Source organism: Lissotriton helveticus, chromosome 5_1, assembly GCF_964261635.1.
Source record: "Lissotriton helveticus chromosome 5_1, aLisHel1.1, whole genome shotgun sequence".
NCBI classification, from domain to species: Eukaryota; Metazoa; Chordata; class Amphibia; order Caudata; family Salamandridae; genus Lissotriton; species Lissotriton helveticus.
Genome location: NC_136065.1, coordinates 1284815351 through 1284822805, shown reverse-complemented (window position 1 = coordinate 1284822805; position 7455 = coordinate 1284815351).

The following is a 7455-nucleotide window of genomic DNA, read 5'->3' as shown; positions in this document are numbered from 1 at the left end:
ACATCAATTTCATTACAACGCCTTTTGTTACCTCAAATGTAATACATCTATTTTATTACAACCTCTTTTGTGACCGCACCCACCTCCAAGGGTGGGAGGGAAGGATAATACTAGCCTCCTTGTCTTTAATAAAATCACGATTCTCTACACAATTGATCTCTGAGAATCGACATTTTATGTCAAGACAGGAGGCTAGTATTATGCATGTTTAAAGTCATTTAAAACTTTTTATGAAACATACTCCACGAGCCTGAAATAAAAATCCCTGAAAACTCTATCATTCAACCAATCAGCTGCTTTTAGAATTTACTCAAATTACCACCTGCACCATACACTTTTGATGCCCTTGCTCCACAAATCGAATGCACTTTAAACTTCTCTGAATTTTCACCTGAATCACGCATTGTGTTTTGAACCCATCTTGCAATTGTTGCCGAAGCAACTGCCTTATGCTGTTTTACATAAAATATCAACAATTGATCTACCCCTACACTCCTAAATTCCCTCACTCTGGTCTCAAAACTCTCTGCTACATCTTTCCACACACAACTGCGGATGGTTATAAAATTTTGGATAAAATACTCACTCAGTCATGGTTCACTGATAGAATATTGATGGTAAAAACATTGATGGTAAGAATATCGCAAACAAATATATAGATAGTAAAAATATCAATTCCCTATACTTAAATATTTCTGTAATATCAAATCAAAAATATCGAAGTTAAAAATATAGGTGTAAAAAATATCGATTTAAAATTATAAATAAAATAATATATATTAAATATATAAAATATTAATATTATCTTTAACAAAATGAATTAAATTGGATATACATTTCAAATAAATATAAAAATTAAGCTTAATTTAAAAAAATATAAACACGCAAACATGATAATTTATACATACACATATATTTACTTTGAAATAATGTATTAACTATTATCTTTAGTTAATTTTTAAGCTTTTAAGTTATATAAAAATAACATATATACATATATCAATAATTTAAAATTAAAAAAAATATTCTATAATTAATTAAAACATTAAACTATTAAAGCAAAATTAAAATGTACATTTCACAATACAATAAATACAACAGTAGGGAAAGTGTTAGATAGCGAAGAGGTAAAATTTACTATTCCCACTCCAGTGATTGCAACAGTAGGGAAAGTTTTGGATAGCGGAGGGGTAAAAATTACTATTCCCAGTCCAGTGAGTGCAACAGTGGGAAAAGTGCTAGATAGCAAAGGGGTAAAAATTACTATTCCCACTCCAGTGAGTGCAACAGTAGGGAAAGTGCTGGTTAGCGAAAGGGTAGAAATTACTAATCCCACTCCAGTGAGTGCAACAGTAGAGAAAGGGCTGGATAGCAGAAGGGTAAAAATTACTATTCCCACTCCAGTGAGTGCAACAGTAGGGAAAGTATTGGATAGCGGAGCGGTAAGAATTACTATTCCCACTCCAATGAGTGCAACAGTAAGAAAATGTTGGTTAGCAGAGGGGTAAAAATTACTATTCCCACTCCAGTGAGTGTAACAGAAGGGAAAGTGCTGGATAGCGGAGGGGAGAAAATTTCTATTCCCACTCCAGTCAGTGCAACGGTAGGGAAAGTGCTGGATACTATTCCCACTCCAGTGAGTGCAACAGTAGGAAAAGTATTTGATAGCGGAGGAGTAAAAATTACTATTTCCACTCGAATGAGTGCAAAAGTAGGGAAACTATTGGGTAGAAGAGAAACAAAAATTACTATTAACTTTTAAACTATTAAAAAATAATAATAATCTTAAAAATAAATAAACAATATTTATAAAATATACAATTAAATATATTACACATATAAAAAGAACACATATTATAATGTTAATTAAATTGTAATAAAAAGGCACAAATATTATTTAAAAAATGTAATAAATACAGTTATAAACAATATTTATTTAAAAGGAGCAAATAGTCACAAACAAATTATTTAAAACAGAAATGTATTGATTTTATTTCCTACCCTATAGCATCAGACCATTAAAAAATACAAAATTTTTATTTATAATTATTTCCATAATTAACATATTTAATAATTAATTTAAAATATATTATTAATAAGAGAAAATAATTAACATTCATTGAGTGCACATTCTTTAACACTATATCCACAACAGATACCTACAATTAATTACACAATTACCATAATTATTCACTAATTAATTAATTTAAATGAATTAACAAATATTTAATAATTCATCACTAATAAAAGAATACTTCCCATCCTTCACACAATTTACACCAATTAACACCACAACACACACCTAAAATTAACTACACAATTACCATAATTAATTGCTAATTCATTTATTTAAATTATTTCCCAACTAATTATTAAACAATTATTAATAAATTAATTTACACATTTAACACTATAGCATTACAGATAAACAAATATTAGTAAGTAAAAAGTATTCATACATTCTATATAATTAAACTACTATAAATAATCAATATATTTTATATAACTAAATTACTTCCCACCCAATTCCCCTATAAACACACAACCCCCTATGGAACTAAAAACGCAAAATTCAATAAAAAAAAGATTAATAACGACTACAATTTTAACACATATAATAAAAATACAAAAATTCTTATACAAAAAAATAACATCACACACATATAAAATATATATTAAAATACATAACATTAATAAAAAATCGATTTTTTAACAACTATATTTTTACAAACGACATTAAACACATTGATATTTTTTACATCGAGATTACTTACCTAAAATCGACATTCTTGACCACGAAAATTTGTCTAAAGATATTTCTGACCCAGAATATTTTTACCTCGATATTTGTGCAAGTCGATATTTTTACATCGATATTCTTACTCTGCACCCTCAGTCATAGTTTTTGTTCTTCGCCGTATTTCCAAGAACACCCCCTCTGGGTGGCAAAACCTACCTGAAACATCCAAAGCTTTCACATCAGAAGCTCCTCTAAACAATATCATACACAATAAAGTTGTTCACTTCTATGTTAAATTGTTTCAATGATAAATACTTGCTACTCTCCCAATACCTCAACAACTTCCAAACAGTAGCGGCCCATGGTGGAAGTGCTGCCGGGCGCTGATGTGGGGTGGGGAGGGACAGTGTGGGGGATGGTAAACTACGGATTATGGCAGAATAGAGGTAAGTAAACATATAAATAAATAAAATGAAATTAGTTGCGCGCGGTGCATCGCATTTGGCGATGCAGTGCGTGCAACAAAATTTGTTTTATTTATTTATATGTTTACTTCCCTCTAATCTAATCCCTCTACTGCTTCCAAAATAAATTGACATCCCATGGAGCGCTATATCTATATCCTGGTGGCTTCTTTAAACAAATTTCTTTCATTATTCTGCAAACCAATTCTCCTTTACTTACGGAAAGTCCTACAACCAGAGACTGTCCAGCTGCTATCGCCGATCTATAACAATTAACTTTCCTGTAACTCAGACTCATCCTGTATAAACTCGCTAGAAAATTAACAATCATAACTTCATCTGCCTCAACAGGATCCAAATCCCTCTCCACGCATCAGCATATGCCAACTTTTCATGAGCTTGAATACCTTTTACTAGTTCCTGGTGCCTATGATTCAGATAACTCATAAGCCTTTCCTGATAAAATGTGTACATCTACGAGATTTCCTGAAATGCTCCAAACTAGAAAGTTGAGCGCCCCTGAATCCACTAGAGGATGCTCCCTACTGGCCACATCTGTTGAAAGTCACTTTTTTGCTTCTATCAAAATCGGATCTTCCATAGCTAACTCCATCACAGATAGGTACCAGGCTTGTGTCACCCAAAAATTAGTCACTGGTACCAGCCTGCATTTCTGCCTTGTTACCTGCATCAGAACCCTCTGTATCATGGAAAAAGGTGTAAATGCATAACCTCTCATACTCTTTTATTATGATTGATAGCATCCACTACTATTGCTCCCGGAACCAGCCTCCAACTCACATATTTCTTCAATTGGTGGGTTAACCTGCACACAAACAAATCTACCTCCAAAGAATCCATCCTTTCCTATATTATTCCACATGTCTTTGGATTCAGTCTCCAATCGCTGAAATCCTTCAGAAAATGGGAATTCCAGAACGCTACCAAATTCTCCTTCCCTGGAAGATATTGTGCAGAAAGACTTATCTTATTTATGCTCCATGCAAAACTTCCAGAAATCCTTTGCCAACTCTGACAATCTCTTTGATCTGCTTCCTCCCATTTTGAATATATAATTCACTGCTGAAATAATGTCCAACTTTAAAAGAACTGTAGTACCCTATATCGGTTCCCTGAAACTGAAAACTGCCAATTCACCAGGTCTCATCTCAAAACAATTTATATGTTCTCCTCTCTCAATCATCTTCCACCTGTCTCCTGAGAGTCTATTCTCGTTCCCCAACCTAATCTGCTTGCATCAGTCTCTAATACAAAATCTGGACTGGCTCCAAATATTGCACAGCCATTTCATGCCTGAAGATTTTCCACCCACCAATTCAATTCCTTTTGAGCTTCAATATCCAACTTCATTTTGTCTCCATACTAGATACCGCTATTCCGACATAACTAGTTGACTTTCTGCAGTGCTCAGCAATGCAAAGGCCCTGGAAACACTGCCTGTATAGAGGAAGACAGAAGGTTTATCCACTCTTGCCAACTATCTCAAACTCACCTCCTGTTTTCTTAGTAAAAGCTTCACCTCTCATTGTATTAGAGTTATCTTCCTCTCTGGTAATTCCAATTGCTTCTTCACCGTGTCTACCAGAAATCCCCAAAACTCCATTGTTTACGCTAGTACTAATATTAACTTCACCAAATTTATCACAAAATCTAAGAGGCATTTTAGCAAGAACCTCGTTAAAATTATCGCCGTGTTAGCGGCAGGAAACTGCAGCTAAAACGGTGATAATGGGCTTGCTAATATGCGTTATAGAATTCCAATAGAAGCCCAGGTTAGATGTGCAGGACACCTAACCTGGGCTTCTTTTGGAATTCTATAATGCATATTAGCAAGCCCATTATCGCAGTTTTAGCAGCAGTTTCCTGCCGCTAAAACTGCGAAGATTTTAACGAGGTTCTTGCTAATATGCCCCTAAGTGTCTCAACAATACCTGTATCGTCGCACTGTGCTCTGTTAATGTCTGTACATTCTGATTCATAATCAAAATGTCATCTAAATATTTTTGCAATAGCACCCATCTTTCTCTTAAAAAACCCACTACGGGTCTCAATACCTTTGAGAAACGCCAAGGGGCTGAAGCTAAACCAAATGGAATACATGTAAACTGGAATAGCTGATCGCTCCACCTGATCTGAAGGTATCACTGACTTCCTTGTGCTATCTGTATTGAAAAATATGCATTTTTAAAATCTATTTTTACCATCCAATAGTTGTTTAGAATATCTCTTACTAGATGGATCACTTCTATCTTGAAATGCTTGTAGACCACATAATGATTTAGTTCCCTTAAATTAATAACTGGCCACCATCCTTTTTCTCCCTTCTCCACAACAAAAAGAGTATTCACAAACCCTTTCAGCTGCTCTGGTACCTGCACAACTCCTATCTTCTCTAACATTTCTTTTATTTCCTGTTCCACAATATTTTGTATTTGACTTTGAAAAATAATTTCCTTTGGTTGTTTTTTTTTTTTTTCCCCGTTGCGAATGAAACTCTAGTAAATATCCTTTTACTGTTTCCAGTACCCAGGAATCTCCTGTTATTTCTTCTTATTCTTTCTGATAATACCTTAACCTCCCTCAAGAGTTTCTATGGATAAAACCAATTATTTTCCTCATACTCACCTTGTCCTGTTTGAGTCCCTGTTTGGAAACCTGTTCTTCCTCGACTTGTTCTGTTCCTTCCTCCTCTACCTCTTTGAGGATAGAAATTTCGTGAATATGTCGGTCCTCTATAATCACCTCTTACTTGAATATTTCCTCCTTCTTGATAGTATGGGCCTCTGATATATGGACGGACGAAAACCTGACCCTGCCTACCGGCCCTGCCATATAAACTTCCATCTCCAAAAACCTTCTTTGTGGATACATGAGCCTTGTCAAGAGCTGTGAAGGTTTGTACATGTTTACCTACAGATTTAGCTAGGTCCTTGTAATAAATGAAACGGTCCACAGATTCTTGTTGAAGAAGTAGAGGTTTATTCTTCAAAGAAGTTCACCCACAATTAACGTGTGCTCTCAGTCCGGAGTCCACTCAGCAACTGCAATCACTGAGAGACCCACGAGCCTAGAACACACACATGTATTTAAAAGGACACAATAACACACGAGCCCCGAGTCAGTAATAATCACGAGCTCCCACGAGCTCATCTAAATGCAAATCCATCTATTACATCACCTTCCCCCTTATCAGAAAACACCAAAACAAAAAGAAAGAAGAAAGAAAAGAAGAAAAAGGAAAAATAAACAAGAAAAATTACCCACCTTAATATCTAACAAAATCGTTAAATCTAACAGGGACTTTTAAAACCCTACCATTTCTACTCAAAGAGGTAGAAGTAGAAGGTTGAATGGGAGAAGTAGAATGCGAGGTGAAGGAATTTGAGGCATCAGGAACAGTAGAGTTCACATTAAACCCACCAGAATTAGGTAACCAGTGAGACCAGCCACAGTTATGATCGACCCCACTGACCTTATGCCTATTAACCACCAACGCTTGACTTTCAGACATCTTAACAAGTTGTCTGACGTTCCACCAACCCTTCTCACCCAAGAAAACAGCCCCTTTACTTGTTTTGATCACTTGAACAGGTTTAGAAAAAACAGAGTTCCCTTTCGAAACCCTAAAAGGTTTTTTAATCATCACCCAATCCCCAACCACCAAACCTGAGTCATCGGGGACCTTTTCCCATCAAAATTATTTCTCATAACCTCTTGTTTCCGTCTAACCATTTCCATCAACTTTCCATCTTCACTTTTCACCACTTTTCCTGAACATTTATTATCCAACCAAGAAGGAAATAGAGATGAATGAACCTTCCTACCCCTAAGTAACTCAAATGGGTTAACTCCAGTAGTACAATGCGGAGACGTGTTATAATTCCAAACTTTCTCCTCAACAAAAGTTCCTACTTCCAAACCTGAAGCCACAGCCGTTTGGATACCCTCTTTCATTACTTTATTACCTCGCTCCACCAAACCATTAGAAGCCGGGGAATAGAGGGCCACCCTAAGATGTTTAACATCCTGAGACTTTAAAAACGAACACATTTTCTCTGAAACAAAATGAGTTCCATTGTTCGTCACCAAAAATTTCGGAGACCCCTCCAACCTGAAAAGTTTCCTCAAAAACAAGATTGTGTTATCCGAATTAGGAGCATCCACAAACTTGAAATATATCCATTTCGAAAAGTAATCCACCGCCAAAATCAGGAATTTCATACTATCTGG